The sequence below is a fragment of the Mauremys mutica genome, chromosome 9 (assembly GCF_020497125.1).
Source record: "Mauremys mutica isolate MM-2020 ecotype Southern chromosome 9, ASM2049712v1, whole genome shotgun sequence".
NCBI classification, from domain to species: domain Eukaryota; kingdom Metazoa; phylum Chordata; order Testudines; family Geoemydidae; genus Mauremys; species Mauremys mutica.
The window spans coordinates 93,126,027-93,146,220 of NC_059080.1; the positions used below are offsets into that span (position 1 = coordinate 93,126,027).

Below are 20,194 nucleotides of genomic sequence, written 5' to 3' on the forward strand. Positions count from 1 at the left end.
ATGTTATCGTTGGTTTCGATGTGGGTGGCATCTGCATCTATGCGTATACCAGGTCTGATCTCAGGGTCATCCTCTCCAGGCTGGTCTTTGCTATCGCTTGTCTACTAGAGAGGTTATGGGAGGGTAACCTCTGGCCTAACTGCTATCGGGACTCTAGAGTTCGTCTCCTCAGGATCTGAAGAAGCCGTCACAGATTACGAGAGGAGACGAATCTTCAACTGCGTGTTTTGTGACTTGCCAGTCCTTGTGGAGAATGACAGGGTCACTGAGCATATGCTCAGTATGTGGGATTCTCCTAAGCAGGAGAGGCACCTGCCGTGTCCATCTTCCAATGGAATTAGTCTATCTCAGGATGGGCAGAGCTTGAAACCTACAGGTTTTGTACCTGTCCTATTGAAAAGCCTAATACAGGGAGATCTGTAGAGGGAGTACGCAGGAGGGTTGACCGTAAATATTCAGTCCAGATGAGTCAATGTTGTTCACAGTAGTCATATGTTAGAAAATCAGAAGGATTTTTAAAGTATTATGAAGCATTTGAAAGAATTTAACCAAAGCTAAGAACAGGGTGGACACTCAAAAGTGTCTATCTTGCTACCATGGGAAGAGGGAACTGAGGAAGGGCCACAGATGCTCCATCCTTTGTGCTCTCATATGGGAGCGCAAGGAGTCACAGGGCACATGTGTGACCCTCATATATGCTGCCATTCAGGAACAATCTGATCTCACACATGTGCGTGCTTACAGTGGAACACATTCTGAGAAGAACCAATGTTAACACAATACTAAAGTTATGCAATTTGGCTCATAATCAGCAGCAAATGCAAGCTCATCTCAGCCTCATACATTATATGCATATATTGCACTACAATATGATCTTTAATAACTGATCACATAGTATTGCTTAAATACAATACACCTGCAACACTATTTTTCTACAGTATAACATAACAGTTAGCAATAACAGTAGTAAACAATTATATTCTGGTATATCTCAAAAGACCCATTCAGGAATATAAATGTTTACTACAGGATTGTGCTGGGTGGTGTACAAACACAAGAAAAGGAGACAATCTAATGAATACACTGAAGTAATGTTCATTGAAGTAATGATCCATGTGCATTTAACATGGAAAAAGAAACAATTTACATACAAATACACAGTAAACAGAATTAAGCCATATACTTCATGCATACTATTGTGAAACAGAATAATAAAATACTAACAGTGGCAAATATACAGAGCCACATTTAAATTATGTGACATATGAGAAAAATATTAAATCTGCTGTGATTTATTCATAACTAACTATAAAACTATCAAGAATTTTACATACAATTAGAGTCTCTCCAGCAAGCACTGATTCACATACACTCTCACTGGCTTTATTTGGCTTGGGAATAGGCTCTGATTCAAAGGGACTACTCCCATTACTCACAAGCATATGTGATTTCAAAATTTGCCTTAATATGCTAAGGCATTGAGAAATTCAGAAACTGATGAAGAAATTATTTTTGTGAAGAATTCCCTCATTTCTGTTTTACACATGAAGTCAAAAAGGTATAGTTAAACTGAAAGAGGGTTCAAAAAGTACTACTGGATCTGAACCCCATCAGCCCTGCATTTTGGGGAAATCATGGATCTGAACTGGATTCTGGATACCAATTTCATGATTCGGCCCCATCTCTAAAATCAGTGCTGTTTAAAAAATAGCCACAAATAAACATGTTATGATTAAACAGCATTAAAAGAGAAGATTATACTCCTAGGTGAAACCTTATTGATAAAATGTTATATCCGCCCATATAAAGAACTAAAATTAAACAGCTATATATAAAATGACTTATAATAAAGCAAATATGAACATGAATACATTTTTTTATGAAATAAAAACTTAATAGGGACACCTTGGCAAAACTGATTTTCAGAACACAACTATACCAGGTAATCATATCTGTAGGTGTACATAAACAAAAGAAAATACTCTTTATACTGCAGTTCCAATACACACACATAGCTCCCTTAAATTACAAAATTAACTTTAATAGCACAAAAAAACCCACTGATATATAAATAACTCAATATTGCTGAAAACGTACCAATAATTATGAAAAAGTGCAAGCACTGAGCATGTAGGTAGCAGAATGTTACATTTTTATATAGGGATCTGTTGCAAAATAGAACCATTCCGTTTACTCCTGGGGGCATTCTGTGTCAAAAAATTAAAAAACTTTTGCAAAATTCTGCAAATTTTATTTGTCAAAATAACACTGCATATTAATGCCAATTTCAATTATTTTGGCAATTTATTTAAAAAATACCTGTCATTAAGTATGTCTGTAACAGTACAGACACACAGAAATTCCTCCAGGAGTAGAGAATTAAAGAAACCCCTGACAACCCAGTTCCTGTTTCTCTGCCCCACCCACCCCAGAGCCAGGGAGCCAAGTACCCACACGCCCTAAGCCCATCCGTGTCCCCCCCCACCCTCAGTCCAGACACCAACACGCCCTTTCCTCCCAACCCCAGAGCCGAGGGATCCAGAGGGAGAAACAGCCTGATGCTCAGTCCCAGGCTTGCACGGAGTTTCCTGTGTGCTACCATCGCCTTCCCTCTGGGCATGCTGGGAACTGCAGCTGTTAGGAACTCTTTACTGCCTTGTATGCGAACCCGCCTTATATCGGGTCGCATTATAGCGGGGTAGAGGTGTATAACATGAAATACATGGCAGAATGTGGGTAAAACAGAGCTGGAAACATACAATTCTCCCCCAAGGAGTTCAGTCACAAATTTAATTAATGCATTGTTTTTTTTAAACAAGCATCATCAGCACGGAAGCATGTCCTCTAAAATGGTGGCTGAAGCATGAAGGGATATACAAATGTTTAGCATATCTGGCACGTAAATACCTTGCAACGCCAGCTACAACAGTGCCATACGAACATCTGTTCTCACTTTCTGGTGACATTGTAAATAAGAAGTGGGCAGCATTATCTCCTGTAAATGTAAACAAACTTATTTGTCTTGGTGATTGGCTGAACAAGAAGTAGGACCGAGTGGACTTGTAGGCTCTAAGTTTTGCATTGTTTTGTTTTTGAGCGCAGTTATGTAACAAAGCAAATCTACATTTGTAAGTTGAATTTTCACAATAAAGAGATTGCACTACAGTACCTGTATGAGGTGAACTGAAAAATATTATTTCTTATTTTTACAATGCAAATATTTGTAATAAAAATAATATAAAGTAAGCAGTATACATTTTGTATTGTAATAAAAAATCAGTATATTTGGAAATATAGAAAAACATCCAAAAATATTTAATAATTTTCAGTTGGTATTCTATTGTTTAACAGTGCGATTAAAACTGTGATTAATCGCAATTAATTTTTTTTTAGTTAATTGCGTGAGTTAACTGTGATTAATGGACAGCCCTAGTTATTACACAAGATTGTAGAGACAGAGTAGGGTGGCTATGGATTTGGGGGTGGAGGCTAAATCTGAGTGCATTTCCCCTTCCCTCAGGTGGGAGGGTGAGGGGTCTGTATGACCCTGGCTGGCTATGAGAAGTTTCTTCTTACCCACCAAGGACCCTAACAAGTCTCTGGAGAGGACAGAGGTTGGAGCTGCAGATGCAAAGGGAAGGGAGCCCCATTTAAACTGCTTCTTGGAAAAGAGGCGGGGAGGTTATGAAAATGCATTCCCCACCAGGAGGAAGCACCAAGGCTAAAGAGATCTTGCTCAGTCAGGCTTTGGTCCCCTGGATGCAAGAGCATTCCTTACTGAGAGGAACAGCTGACGGATGGGGACAAAGATACCTCTGTCTCGATTATGAATCCTCCTCTGTGACCCCCTTCTGCCGCCCCTGACTTGGAGGCAGCTGCAGGGCCAGCTGCAAGCCTGGACAGGGAACTGTGCTGCGTTCCCCTAGTTCCAACCCACTAGTGCACTCACTGCCAGCCAGCTGAAGTGAGTGTGGGGCAGGCTGTGGAGAAAGAATGGCTGGGATACACTGCGAAGTCTGGACCCACTCTGGAAGCTGTGGCAGGTTGGAGCAGAAGAGAGACAGCTGGGGTTATCTAGGCTACAATAAGGTGGATAGAGTAGAGCAGGGATCGGCAACCTTTGGCGCGCAGCCTGCCAGAATAAGCACCCTGGCGGGCCGGGCCGGTTTGTTTACCTGCCATGTCCGCAGGTTCGGCCGATCGCGGCTCCCACTGGCTGCGGTTCGCTGCTCCCAGCCAATGGGGAAAGCGGGAAGTGACAGCCAGCAAATCCCTCGGTCCGCACCGCTTCTCACCGCCCCCATTGGCCTGGAGCGGCAAACTGTAGCCAGTAGGCCCTGCGATCAGCTGAACCTGCAGACTCGTCAGGTAAACAAACCAGCCCAGCCCACCAGGGTGCTTACTCTGGCAGGCCGCATGCCAAAGGGTGCTGATCCCTGGAGTAGAGAAACTTCAGCCAGCAGGAATCTGCTGCAGGGAAACAAGGAACAACTGTGCAGCAAAGCGGGGATGATTCAGAATTAAACAGTCTGGGCTTCATAATCTTCTCTATCGAAACTGGCACTCAGCCTGACTGGCAGAAGAAAGAGGGACACACAGTGGTCTCCAAACTTTTTTGATCACAGCCCCCTACCAGTAAAAAAATCTTTGAGCACACACCCCTTGCCGCGCCGAAGCACTCCCACCCGAACTGCCGAAGCGCAACAAAACAAAAACAAAAGGCACTCCTCCTGTTGCGCCCCCTCCCCCAAGGATCTCTTGCGTACCCTCTGGGGTGGACACACCCCACTTTGGAGACCACTGCTGTAGAGGACATGAATTATGTAGAAATGCCCAGTTTGTACCACACTGCAAGCATGTTGAAGCAGGGACTAACCCTTCTTAAATGTCTGGAAAGCACCTTGCACCCTATGAGTGATACCAAATGCTAATTAACACTGTCACCCATTTGACACAAAATCCATTTGTCTTTCGATTTATATTAACAACAGATTATTTCATGGAGATCTGCTGCTCTTAGCTATACCACCAGTCACCAGCTCCTCTCCAACCCTCAATCCCCAGAAAAGACCCTGTTTCTGTTTAAAATCCAGTATGATTGCTCATTAGTAGAATAAGTTCTCAATTGTTGGGATAGTGGCTACTGTAAGCGAGTTTTATATGCAAAACAGGGCTCTATGTAACGAAGATGAAATTCCAACATATACAATTGTCTTTTAATGGGAAAGTTGACATCAAGCGTTAAGTTCATTTGATTATTTTTCTGTATATGTGGTTAGTAATCAGGTTTTCTGGCTCTGTTTTCTGTTCTAGTTGAATCGTACAGTTGAATTACTTGAACTTCTGGTGAACTGCACCAAAAGGGAGGAAAAGGAACTAATGCTTCATTTGATCTTGTGACCATAAGCTTGTGTTTTCATTCCTTTAAACTTTTGACCATCTATTTTTCTACCTAATTTATGCATGTACCTGATACTTTTATATTTTTATTCATGAAAACAGAAACAGCTTAACAGCCAATTTCTCTCTCTCTCATTTCTTAACTATTTCTAATTTCTATTTTATTTCGAGGTTATCATTAATTAACACAAATTTAAAGCTGTTTTCTTCACAACCACGCACACCCACACCTCCACTAGATGTGTGTGTCTTTTCATTTTAATACTGCACTTGAGGTAAAGTGAGTGTAATTCACAGAAAGAGCAGCAATTTTTCCAACAAGGAAAACAAAAATAAATGATGAAACCGCCTACGTTAGTTTTACAAACTCTGCTATGCCTAATTGCCAGCTTCAGACTTTCATATAAATTCTCCTTCTTCTATCCATAATAGGAACTTGGGCTCTGTTCCTGCTATTGTTTTTAACCATTTTATGACATAGTTGTCAGATATGATTACACATGAACGTGTGCAAACATGTTAAATCATGCGGTAAGAAGACATGCAGCGCCCTCCTACCTATAGGAGTTTTTAATTTTTTGGACTCTGGGTGTTCTTTTTATGAGGACAGAAATTCCAAACCATGGGGGACATCTTGATGTGAGTAGCTCCCATTCTTGCAAGCACTGAAGTCAGAGACTGTTCTTCTGGGTGAGTACTAAACCTGGGATTAAGATCAGAACCTGGATTAGAAGAACTATATTATAGGCTTCAGATTCTCCTTTGTTCTGAACCGTATCAGAGGGGTAGCCGTGTTAGTCTGGATCTGTAAAAGAAGCAAAGAGTCCTGTGGCACCTTATAGACTAACAGAAGTTTTGGAGCATGAGCTTTCGTGGGTGAATACCCACTTCGTCGGATGCATCACCTGCCTTGCATACGACGAAGTGGGTATTCACCCACGAAAGCTCATGCTCCAAAACTTCTGTTAGTCTAGAAGGTGCCACAGGACTCTTTGCTGCTTTTGTTCTGAACAGTTCTGTATGTGGACACTCCAGTATAGCACAGTGCTGCCAAAACCAGAGCTCAGTATGTGCACACAAAACCAGGTTAAAGACAAAAATGCATGACATCCATTTTCAAATAAGGTTGTGCTCATCCAGGGCCCAGTGCTGTCACCTTTAATTCACATAAGCAGCCACAATGGAGACATAGAGACTTCTCAAGTAGGTAAGGGCTACAAGATCAGGCATCCATATTTTGGTGCTCAAAAACAAAGCCCTTGTTCTGCTGGGACCAGAGGCTCTCAAAATCTAGAGACTTGTTCATACTGAAAATGTTCATACTGAATAGCATTTCACCAAGGCCTATAACAATCTACTTCCTGTTGCTCTACAGGGGGTGTTCACTGAAATCCAAAACCTACATAATGGAACGGGCGCTTTGCATTTGACTTCAACAGCAGGACCATGACCTGGCTGCAGATGTGCACCACATTGAAGATTTATGTTGCAAAGCGATTAGCATGCTGCTTAATATGTGTGCATCCCTTAAATACCAGGACACAGAGAGACGGTCTATCATCAGGTTTCCTCTGGACTTTTCCCCCATCACATGTGTTTAGCCTCCAGTTTAGGCTTATTTTGTTGTTTGTTTGAGTACGCCACAAAAGGTTAGCCATCTGTCAGGTTATATTTGGCACTAGATTTCTAACACACTTGTCTAATCATTCACAAGGGGAACAGGGGTCATTTCAGTTGATAGGGCTTTACCATGGGCATATGGCATTGAACCAACATTGTAGGCATTTAAAATTCCCCTCCTCGTAGGACAGATGGGCACACTGATTACTGGAGATATAATCAAATGCTAGTTGTACTACTAGTGTTAGATCCTTGAACTATTACTAGTTTAGACAGTAGTAAAGCAAAAGAGAAACACATGAAGGGAGAGCAACGAGACAGAACATGGTGGAAGGGAGAGAAGAGAATGAAACAACTGTGAAAAAAAGAGACAAAAATAAAGGGAAGAAGCGACATCACAAGAAAACCTCTGGAAGTAGAAACAGTCTCTTTTCATAGAATCATATGACTGGAAGGGACCTCGAGAGGTCATCTAGTCCAGCCGCCTGCACTCATGGCAGGACTGAGTATTATCTAGACCATCCCTAACAGGTATTTGTCTAACCTGGTCTTAAAAATCTCCAATGATGGAGATTCCACAACCTCCCTACGGAGGTTCAGTCATATATACACGATTTAGGCATCAGGAATGGGAGGAGCAATAGGAACAGACTAACAATGGCTCTCATTTTCTCTTTTCTATTACAGAGAATGTTCCATCAGTTCTGTTCCTGGCCCAGTGCTTTCCACCCCTGTGATTACACTGCACGGGTTACCTGCCAGAGGCTAAAATATTCTAGCTATTTAGATTTTTTTTATTATGATTTTTCTGAGAATTCTTAGTCAAATCCTATTTCTAAATTGTAAAATATTTTGCGATTGGACAGAGGAACTGCTTCAATAAATGGCACTGTGGGAAGAAATGGTGACTACATTTTGTTTGTAAGCACAGTGGCTTCATTTTCATTTGATTCCGTCCATAGTGAACTTAAACTCATGGCAGGAAGGATGTGGCTTCTCTCTCTGTTCTGTCCTTTTTGGGGAACAGTCTTCCTTGACTGTTTGCTCAATAATGGATTAACAAGTAACTTCTTACATATATCTATAAACAGATTCTCCCAATTAATTTAACTTGATATCTGCACAACAAAACCTTCCATAAAGCGATCAGGATGCAGCAGTGTACTTGAATTTTTAGTTCCTGCCAAAATAAAAACTTACACTGCCCAAGCAGCCTTCCATACTGGCACATAGAAACCTTTTAAAAAGGCCATCAAACCATTATGGGATAATATGGTATTTCAAATTAATCCTCAAATGGGGGGAGAGAGTATTTTCATAGGTCCTACTAAATCTACATACCAATTGATTATCTGTTACCAATTCATGCCAGTACTATAATGATGTCCTAGAGTCCTTAGTTCATATATGCTATATCTGCTCAACCACAACCAATCAGACAAAAAATATTGCACCTTCACAACCAATTATCCTTATCCCATAATAACTCCCATTGACTTCAGAGGGAGCAGAAATGTGTCTTAAGTAACAAAAACTCCAAGTTCTAGTGAAAACCAAGTTGTGAAATGACTTTTCATAACTTCATCAAAGATGGATTAGAAAAATTTAACTGAGGTTCCCTTGCAGAATATGACTACATCACTGGTAAAACCTTGCTTCAGTTTCATGTGTACATGAACTTTTCTACTTTAAAAAAAAAAAAAAAAAAAAGGAATATTTACATTGTGATCTAAATTCATACCTGCCACAATTCTCTACTCACTTTTTTAAATTTAACCCTAATCTGCCATTTATGTTCTGTATTTAAACAAAACTTCTTGTACTAATAAATGCAATACTCAACTGTATTTCATAATTGCTAGTTCTATGATAATAATGTGCTATAAAATGCCAACTGAAGCAGCATATTAGTCAAAGGTATAAGGTTGATTCTCTTACTCCTCTACTCCCAATACATGTAACATGTGTGTTATGGATTTCTAGGCCAGCGCTTTATTGCGCCTTAAACATTTTACCTAATTTTTTTTAAATACTGTAGAGTCTAGGGTCCTAGTTTAAGTCAAGAAATTTCTCTGACAGAATTTTTATTGATTACTAGTTAAATTTCATATTCTGTGCCAGATTATTTTATTGTATTTTGCCACTTTTCCAGTGGCTTCTTGGGCTACCACATTCTGGTTCATAAAAGACAGAGTGATAATTCTAAAATATTATTTTGTCACTGGGTTTACTTTGTTCCAAACTTTTGGAAACGAATACTTTTCTAGTTATATTCCATAAACTGTGAAAGCAAACTGGCTTAATAATGAATTTCAGGAGCAATTTTAAGCCCCATTCCTGTAAACACTTTAAAGCACGATTAACTTTAAGCATGAGTGGTGCTTGTTTACGTCAACGGAATTATTCATGTGCTTAAAGTTAACCAAATGTGCAAGTATTTGAAGGATGAGGGCCTTTATCTTTCAGTGTTATTTCTTATAGTGCTCCTACTTGCATCTCTGCTGTTAGTCATCTGCAACACATGCTTAGCGCCCACAGTGACCTGAAGGATCCTTAAGAGAAAGCTAAGAAAAAAAACAGTTTCCTACAGTAACTGTTGTTCTTTGATGTGCTGTGCACATATACAGTCCACTGCAGGAGTATGTGAACACAACGCACTCGAGCCGGAGACTTCTGCCAACAGTACCACGTGTCCCTGCTCTCCTCGTGCATTGAACTGAGGCCATTAATGGGGCATGTCTGCTGCCTCCCTCTCCATTCCTTCTCGCCACTTGTGAAATTATTGACCAAAGTGTCAGGGAAGTTGGGAAGGTCAAGGAACATATATGTGCACAACACATCTCACAGAATGTAGGTAAGTAACCATTTTTTTCTCCTTTGAGTGATTGTGCACATATACATTCCACTGCAGGGGATTCTGTAGCAGTTCCCTTACAGGTGGTGAGACTGTAGGATATCTGGACAGAGACTGCAATACTGACTTGCCACAGTTAACATTGTCCCGAAAGTTACATACAGATAATCATGCTGGTCTCTGCAGATATCTGTTATGGGAACATTGCTCAGAAAAGCTGGGGGAGTGAGAAGTTATTTTCAGTGGAAGAGAGACTTTTGCAAGATCTTAACAGAATTTGATACAGTCAGGGATACAGTGTGAGATATGCTGAGCTATCAGTGGTTTGCCTTTGACTCTCTTGGCATAGACTACAAAGGGTGTGCAAGAGGCACTGAACAACTTAGTGCAGTCAACATAGAATACCAAAGTTGTACAGACATACAAAGTGTGAAGTCTTTCGGCCTGACTCTGACCCCGACTCTTGCTTACTGAACCTGGCTCTTGCGATTCCTCCAACTCCTGCTCAATAACTACTGTCCCTGAAGTGCAGACTCCAGCCCAGCTGTGACAGCTAGGCCAGACCACCCAAGCCTCAATTCCTACACCACCATGAATGTAAGAAATCCAGATTCACAATGCAGAATCATCCACCAAAATTCTGAATTTACTGATGTTGGTGAGAGAGAGTTATAAAATGGATCAATCGCTTTGACCATACAGTCCCCTAGAGATTTTCATTGTTCTAGAGTTCAGAGTGACAAACTGAAAAACCTAGAGTCCCACAAAAAGTTACACTCTGTTTTAAAACCACACACAGCATAAAAGAGTAAATCAGTCCTTTAAAACTGAGGTTTCAACAGTACTAACATCCCATCTCATATCTACTGAGCCAACAACTAACACAAGTGGACTAATTTATTGGCACTGCCGATACAAGCACGTGTGGGTCTCACCACATTCTATTTTCTGTGCCCAAAGGCGCTGATGGAATCTGTATCTTTCCAAGGCTCATATAAAAGCATTCTCCGCAGTTTCAGTCCCCTGGCAGCATACAACACAGACACTAAGGACACCACAAACCAGCATCTTGGATCCCTGGTGGATTGCCCAACTAGGAGTTGAGGATTTCAGTACGCAGTGTTCCCCTGCACCTCTGGAAAGCATTTACGACAGCTGTGCAGCTCCTAAGATTCACAGGAGAAGCCCTTGGAAGGTATGTTGGACAAGGTCTTCTGATGGTGTCTAGTCAAATATTTTCAAAGTATGGAATTTGCACCCTCTATTGCCAATTTTTTTTTTTTTTGCAAAACAGCAGAACTTTGGACTCCTGGAGAAAGAGGCTCCAGGCTGGAGTTAGGAAAAATATCTTTTTAGTAGCAAACAGAGAATATTTGATATGGAAGCTACCGAAACACAAACATTCCCCTTTCCCCCCCTTCCCCTCTTTCCCCAGAGTTAATTGTCAGTTTGCAAATGGAAAAGTTGAGGTGTCAGAGATTCAAGATTTGTCTCCATCCCCCTTTCTTCTTGGATACCAGGAAATATTTGAAATAGAACCCTGTGACCTGAAAGGCTGCAGGGACTAGTTCCACTGCTCCTCTCTGCAGGAGGAAGTCCACCTCTAGGGTAAGCATATTGTTGTGAGAGTGATCCTTGAAAGAGGCTCAGAGCATGGAGGAGGAAGCGTCAAACTCAATCGTATAGCCGTGTCAAATGACATCTAGGACCCACTTGTCCATTGTTATCGTGCTCCATGCTGGTAGAAAGTTTGTGACGGCCCCCAAAGGGGGTGGTTGGCAACTGGGTTGGGATATAAAGTGGTTGACGGCTCTCTAGATGCACTCAGAAATATTGCTTACGCAAAGATTGGGTATACTGCACAGAGGGCTGCACCGGTGGACCAGGTGGACGAGACCTGTGGACCTTCGGGAACTTCTGTGGAGGTTCGTAGGCTTGTTGGTGGTAGCACTGCAGATTTCTATAGCATTATGTAGGCAATGGGCAATACAATTTTTGTTTCAGCGCTGGCATATATATATTATATAGAGAGAGATGCCATGGGATTGCAGGGTAGCTCTATAGTCTTTCAGTGACTGTAAGAAATCATCCATTAATACTTAGTCCAGCCTTGAGTACAGGGGACTGCACTAGATGACCTCTCGAGGTCCATTCCAGTTCTTTGATTCTATGATCTTCTGGCTGAAGGGCAGTAAATTCATCAAAAGGGAGGTCCTCAACTGTGCTCTGTACTTCTCCAGTGAAGCCTGAGGAGTATAACCAGGATTCCCTCCTCATGACTATTCCAGTCACCACTGTAAGTGAGGACATGTCCGTAGAATAAACCACAGCCTCGAGTATGTCCTAGGGACCACCTTGCCCTCCTCCAAAATAGCTTAGAAGCAGGCATAATGCTGCTGAGTTAGCTTATCTGTAAAATCCGCCATCTGCCCATAGTTTAAAAAAAATCATATTTGGCCATCAGTGCTATGTAATTTAAGATACAGAACTGGAGGCTGGCTGAGGAAAAGACCTTTCTACCCATAAGTCTAACTTCCTTGTCAGAGGGGGGTGAAGTGTGGATGCTGTTGCCTGCCCCACTCCATAGCAGCCTGGTTCACCAGGCAGAGATGGGAGAACAGAAACAGACCCTTTGGGTGTGCGGGGGAGGGGGAGAGGGCAGACGACATAGTACCTCTTTACCATCACCTTTGGGTGGCGGCGCACATGACTGGGCCATACCACATGGTGTGTGCTGGTTGAAGAATGCCGTTTTTGATTAGTAGGGCCACTCTGGCTGGTATTGATGCATGCAAGTGTCCAGTAGTTGGTGCTGACTGTCTTGCACTTCCTCCTATGGAATCTGAAGAGCCTTAGCAAGTCTCCTGAGCAGCTCCTGAAATTGACGGTAGTCGTCCAGTAGAGAAGAGGGGGGTCGATGACACAGCCACATCCAGGGATGACAAGGAGAATCTCTCTGGATCCATCAGTACTGATGGAACCGAGCTAACTGGCACATCATCTGGTCCCAGTTCCAAACATCTACTCAATGAAGGATGGGGTGGTGAGACAGGGGATTTCTTCCAGGTTGAGCAAGATGGTTCTGAAGATGAATATATGGGCCACAAGCTCCAATATAGCAAACATGGTTGATCCTGCTGTTGCTGCAGCTCTGTCAATGGAGCTGGGTATCAGTGCCTCCTGGGCTGAGGCAAGAGAAGGTACTGTCACGGTGGCGTCAGAACTCTCTGTTAGGGTACGTCTACAATACCTTCCGGATCGGTGGGTAGCAATCCATCTATCGGGGATCGATTTATCGTGTGTAGTGTAGACGCAATAAATTGATCCCCGATCGCTCTCCTGTCGACTGCTGAACTCCAGCTTGGCGAGAGACAGAAGCAAAGTCAACGGGGGAGCGGCAGCCGTCGATCCCACGCTGCGAGGACGCGAAATAAGTGATTTGAAGTCGATCTAAGATACGTCGACTTCAGCTACGGTATTCTCGTAGCTGAATTTGCGTATCTTAGATTGATCCCCCCACAGTGCAGACCAGGCCTTAGTCATGCCTTCAGAATGGAAGCAGCGGACCATTGGTAGTATCCGAATCCTCAGACTCGGAGGAACCAAAGTCCTGTATGAATGGGGGCACTGACAGGGCCGATGGAATGGGGTGTGCTGTAGTAACACAACCAGAGGTCAGCAGATCCAACATAGAAGAAGGGGCCCTCTTAGCAGGTGAATGGACTGGAACAGGTGGAGACATCAACCATTCCAGGGCAAACGATTCATGAGGCCCCTGAGCACATCCAATTCTCCCAAGCATTAACGGCACACGGTCCACAGAAGGAACCAGGGCCAGTAAGGGGGCCTGCCTTGGGACTGATGAGTCACACTGTGCCAGCGGAGCTGATGCAGAAGGGGTGCACGGTTCATGAACCGGGACCAGCAGATCTGGCGAACGATGTGACTTCTTTTTGCTACTGTGGGCCTTGGAATGCGTCCCTCCTCCATGGATAGAACTCATGGGCAGTGCAGAGTCTTTCTTGGATCTGGAAGACGACTTACTGCCATGCTTACGCGTATGCTTCTGTGGTTCATGGTTAGGCCTCAGCATGAGGCCCATAGCACTGGTACCTGCAGAACCCAACTGGGACTCCGTGAAGGGAGGTGCACTCCTGGACTACTCAGGCTGATGTACCGGAGCCGGGGGGGGGGGGGGGGGAAGAGGGGGCTGGTCTTCATCCAGGATCCAACAGCAGCCCCATGGCAACTTCCATGAGGTGCTTCTTAAGGTGTAGGCCCTGGCCTTCCTGGGTAGGGGCTGGGAAGGAGCGGCAGATACTGCACCTGGACACGACATGGGCTTCCCCAAAGCACTACAGACAGCTATGTACAAGAATAGAAACCGTTTTTCTGGAAAATTTGGAAAGTGCATCACCAAGGATGAGAGAAAGGTGGAAGCTCCAACTCGGATGATGTGGTGGTGAGAAGAAACTGAAGATGCATTCACTCTATCTCACCCTTTACCACCTCAAGTGAAACCACAAAGCAATGCAAGGTCGATGCATGGACCGATGGAAGCTATTACTTTTAAAAGCTTCAGCTCCAGGAACACGGTGCATGAACATAACCCTCAGTGGAATACATAGGGACCATCACTTGAAGAAATAAACAGATTGTCCCACTGAAGCATAACCTGTGGCAACTGAAGCAGAATAAATTTCTTGATTTGTTTTACATAGGATATTTCTATTAATAAAACCCAGCATAGCATTTGCCCTTTATGCAACACATCACATTGTTGACTCATTCAGTTAATCATCTACAATAAACTTCAGCTTATTTATGGCCTGCTGCATTCGCCCACTTTATATTTTTCAGTTTGATTATTCCTTCCTTTGTGAATCACCGACTCATTTTATTGACTTTTAGACTATTTCTCCATTTTATCAGGGTCATGCTGTATTTCAGTCATAGTCTCCCAAGTACTTATGTTGCCTTCATACTGGCTTCAGATTTGATTAGTATACTCTCCACTCCACCCAATGGAAATATTAATAAGTAATAATTCTTATGTTTATTAGTGGTACTAACAACAAACTCCTATGGGATCTCATTCAAGACCTCCCAAATTCAAAGAGAACTATTACTAATTACCGTTGGTATTTGATTTTTATAAAGCTAATTGCAAACACCTTATACAATTATAATTCTTTATAGTTCTCCAATTTCCCTATGAGAATGTAATCTGGAACTATACCAAATGTTTAATTTAAAGTCAAGATGCACTTTGAACACTGCATATCCTTTCTCAAGTAAGATGGGTAGCCTATTAAATAGCAAAAAAGAAAAGTTAGATATGATCTAGTGATTAGAGAGGAGACGAATTTTGTTCTTGACACATTCACAAACTATGTGAGACCTTGAGTAAATATGTACCTGCTTCACTATTCCTATAGCTGAAGTTGCGTATCTTACATCGACGACCCTCCCCGCCAGTGTAGACCAGCCCATAGTTCGTTACTTTTGCACAGTATGTACATTGAATCAGGTTTAAATTAGAAAGGCACGAATTAGAGAAATTATGAGATTTGTGTGTTTTATACTAATTTCTGACTGACAATCTTGAAAGGCCACTCACACTACCAAAAAAAAATAAAAATAAACAAGGGGGGGGGAACCCACAAGTGTTGCTGGATCTTTAAATAGAAGGATCAGACATACTTGGGACTCAATCCTATAAAGGTACTGAGCATAAGGATCCCGATCAAGCCACGTACTGAAGCTTGTGCATTACTATAAATACCTGAGTAGTGCCACGCAAAAATCTGTCTGGGCATTGGTCCTGCTTTGAGCAGGGGGTTGGACTAGATGACCTCCTGAGGTCCCTTCCAACCCTGATATTCTGTGATTCTATGATTAACTTCAATGTGACTAGTCACATGCTGAACATTAGAGATGTACTTTAGCTTAAATGCTTTGCTGGCCTGAGTGTTTGGCACTTAGTACCTTGCAGAATTGAGCCCTATATCCATAACCCAAGACAGAGGTGTTCGGGGGGGGAAACCAAAAATTGCTTTCAGATCACCTACTGTCACCATTTTATCTACGAAGTCCACAAGAAAAACAACTATATAGTAATACTTACCTTTGGGAAGATGGAAAACTTGTCTTACCTGTCTCTTAACTATATTAGTATTTGAGTATAATTCTAATTAAAAGATAAGTAACTGTTCTGAAATAGTTGGAATAGTAAAATATGTCCCATCTCTGTAGTGAGAGCAGCTCTTACAAAAGTACTGTAGACCATTTCTTGATGCTTCACGTAGCAGTTAAGTATCTTTTATTATTACGGAACCAAATAGCATGCCCTTGAGACTGTACAATTCTGCGTTTGATACACTTTATGGGGAGGGAAAATTAGGACAGAATGCAACAAGATTTCAAATACAGATCTTCTCAGTATTTTAAAATTTAATGAGGTATTAAGACTAGCTTAATATGGAATGAGTCATGTTTTTAAGGGATGCAATAACACAGAGCTGTATTTCAAATCTTGGCTAAAAAGATGTTCTTAAATAAAAAGAAAGCAGTATTGTTTTCTGGTGGAAAGCAGTTGAGATTAGCAATAAAATTTTGGAGTGAATAGAAAGGTCTGAGGGTACAGCTAGCCTCACGCTTTTGGACAGTGAGTGCCATTCTACCCTGAAAAGTGACTGGGCCAGCATATTACCTATGAACTACCCATACCCCATTTTAAGGGTTTAGCTGAGACTTAAGTGGTGCATAGGGTTTGCATAGGTCAGGAGTGGGCAATAATTTTTGTAGGGGAGACACTCCACAAATTTTGATAAGTCATCATGGGCTGCACATTTCTACTATATTAACGGAGGGATGCAGGGTCTGGGAGGGAGTTTGGGCGCAGGCGGGAGCTCCGGGCCGGAGCAGGGCACTGGGGTGCAGGAGTGGGTGCAGGGTCTGGGAAGGAGTTTGGGCGCAGGAGGGGGTTCTGACCTGGGGCAGGAGATTGGGGTGTGGGAGGGGTGTGAGGTTCAGGCTCTGGCCAGGAGGCGCTTACCACAGGCAGTCCCCAGCCATCAGCGCAGCAGGGCTCAGGCAGGCTCCCTGCATGCCGTGGCCCCATGCCGCTCCCACAAGCGACTGCGGACGGCTGCTGCTGGCACGTCTCTGCACACCCCTTTGGGACGCGGGGGGGGGGCAGTGGGCCTCGGTGCGCTGCCCACACTCGTAATCACTGCCCCCTCAGCTCCCATTGGCCCGTTTCTGGCCAATGGGAGCTGTGAGGATGGTGCTGGGGGCAGGGGCAGCACACAGAGCCACCTCCCCCGCAGCCAGGGGCACGCAGAGACACACCAGCAGCAGCTGGACACTTCCGGGAGCGGCGTGGGGCCGCGGCCTGCCTGAGCACCCCGCTGCGCCGCGAGACTTTTAGCAGCCCAGAGATCGCAAGGTGGTAGTCAAAGAGCCTAGCGGACCGGACAGAAAGGTTAGACAGGCCGGACCCGGCCCGCGGGCCATATTTTGCCCACCCTGGGTGTAGATCCTCTGCACAGAGGTATTTCTCAGAGTTATATTCGCTCTCTTTAACGACAAGGAAATATTGCATTATGTTTCACTCCTGGTTGTCTTGCCCAGCCAATACAGTTTTCCGTCTTATGCATTATCACCAGAGTTGTTTACTAAATTCAATATCAGGACAAAATCAGTTATAACAAATCAGGTAATAACAAAATGTTTTTTAAGTACATCAGAAGCAGGAAGCCTGCTAAACAACCAGTGGGGCCCCTTGATGATCAAAATTCAAAAGGAGCGCTTAAAGATGATAAAGTCATTGCGGAGAAACTAAATTGATTCTTTGCTTCAGTCTTCACGGCTGAGGATGTTAGGGAGATTCCCAAACCTGAGCTGGCTTTTGTAGGTGACAAATCTGAGGAACTGTCACAGATTGAAGTGTCACTAGAGGAGGTTTTGGAATTAATTGATAAACTCAACATTAACAAGTCACCGGGACCAGATGGCATTCACCCAAGAGTTCTGAAAGAACTCAAATGTGAAGTTGCAGAACTATTAACTAAGGTTTGTAACCTGTCCTTTAAATCGGCTTTGGTACCCAATGACTGGAAGTTAGCTAATGTAACGCCAATATTTAAAAAGGGCTCTAGGGGTGATCCCGGCAATTATAGACCGGTAAGTCTAACGTCGGTACCGGGCAAATTAGTTGAAACAATAGTAAAGAATAAAATTGTCAGACACATAGAAAAACAAACTCTTGAGCAATAGTCAACATGGTTTCTGTAAAGGGAAATCGTGTCTTACTAATCTATTAGAGTTCTTTGAAGGGGTCAACAAACATGTGGACAAGGGGGATCCGGTGGACATAGTGTACTTAGATTTCCAGAAAGCCTTTGACAAGGTCCCTCACCAAAGGCTCTTACGTAAATTAAGCTGTCATGGGATAAAAGGAAAGGTCCTTTCATGGATTGAGAACTGGTTAATGGACAGGGAACAAAGGGTAGGAATTAATGGTAAATTCTCAGAATGGAGAGGGGTAACTAGTGGTGTTCCCCAAGGGTCAGTCCTAGGACCAATCCTATTCAATTTATTCATAAATGATCTGGAGAAAGGGGTAAACAGTGAGGTGGCAAAGTTTGCAGATGATACTAAACTACTCAAGATAGTTAAGACCAAAGCAGATTGTGAAGAACTTCAAAAAGATCTCACAAAACTAAGTGATTGGGCAACAAAATGGCAAATGAAATTTAATGTGGATAAATGTAAAGTAATGCACATTGGAAAAAATAACCCCAACTATACATACAACATGATGGGGGCTAATTTAGCTACAACGAGTCAGGAAAAAGATCTTGGAATTATCGTGGATAGTTCTCTGAAGATGTCCACGCAGTGTGCAGAGGCGGTCAAAAAAGCAAACAGGATGTTAGGAATCATTAAAAAGGGTATAGAGAATAAGACTGAGAATATATTATTGCCATTATATAAATCCATGGTACGCCCACATCTCGAATACTGTGTACAGATGTGGTCTCCTCACCTCAAAAAAGATATTCTAGCACTAGAAAAGGTTCAGAAAAGAGCCGGCCTTTCTTATGTTCTTATATCTATACAAACCCATTGCCTTTTTTTGGTGTTACTCAGAGCACAAGATGAAGGCAGTGAGGTTGTGAAACTTTAACTAAGGCCGTAATTGATTTGCATATCTTTTAATACTCATGATTATACAAAGTGAAGAACCTGGTTCAACTCTCAGAACCCAGGGGGAATTTTCAGGGCTCTCAGTTAAATAAATAAATAAATAAATCATTTTTATTTGTGAGCCAAGCATATTTGTCACTTTTCAGGTTAGAGCTACAGGTTATGATTTTAAAACTGCTGCATTGTGACAAAAGAGGACATCAAAATTACAAGGAAAGCAATCACACACGGAGCTGATCAGAGGTAGAGGCAATAATTTGAAACCCTTTCCCTGGTCCTCACTGCTGTGACTTTCTCCCACAGCCCTCACTTCTGCTCTCCATCTGCTCAACCACTACAAAAGCAACAGTAACTTTAAAACAGTCTGCAAAGTTAAACTTGCAATAATCTACAACGCTTGTTAACATTACACGGAGGGAGTGAGAAAATATGACATCAGCCTTGCTGCCTATTTCTGTGAGCAAAGAGTAACTTCACTAGTTTTATGCTGGCAAATGTGTTGAAACAAGAAACCGCTGGCACTGCATAGCTTTTTAACAAGAGAAGCTGTAAGTATTGAAATGAACTTTCAAAAGCATGCTACTGGGGGTAGTAGAATATCTAGCCAAATCAACCACTTGCCCATGCCCTTGGTCAGAAGAAGAAACAGAAAGTTACCAACAGGGTGAAGGTACTAATAAAAGGTTATCATCAAATTAAACTATTTGTTGAAAACAAAACATGTTGCTATATTTGCCCACAGGATTAAATCTGGAAATACTTGTAATTCCTTTGTAAACTGGTATAAAGCTTTGGTTTTTGCTGCAGAAAATTCTACTTGCATGCTAAAACTAAGACCTGGTCTACACTACAGGGCTACGACGGACAGAAGATGCCTAGTGTCAACCTAGCTGCAGAAGCGTCTTCACTTAAATTTGGCTCCCGCCAATGTAAGTGCCTCCCCAAGTGGCGTAGCATCAGAGTTGATATAATTAGGTCGACAGCGTCAGTGTAGAACTGTGTTGCTTACGTCAACTGTTACTGGCTTTCAGGAGCTGTCCCACAATGCCCCACACTGACAATATAATCTATACAAGTGTTCCTATTGAGCACGTGCACCTCCGGCAC

The 20,194-nt window shown here is 42.7% G+C and overlaps 1 protein-coding gene across 4 annotated transcripts in view; it reads right to left on the minus strand.

Annotated features, from left to right (window-relative positions):
- TBL1XR1 (TBL1X receptor 1) overlaps positions 1 to 20,194 on the minus strand; it is a 175,147-nt gene that overhangs the window by 85,970 nt on the left and 68,983 nt on the right. The window lies entirely within an intron of this gene.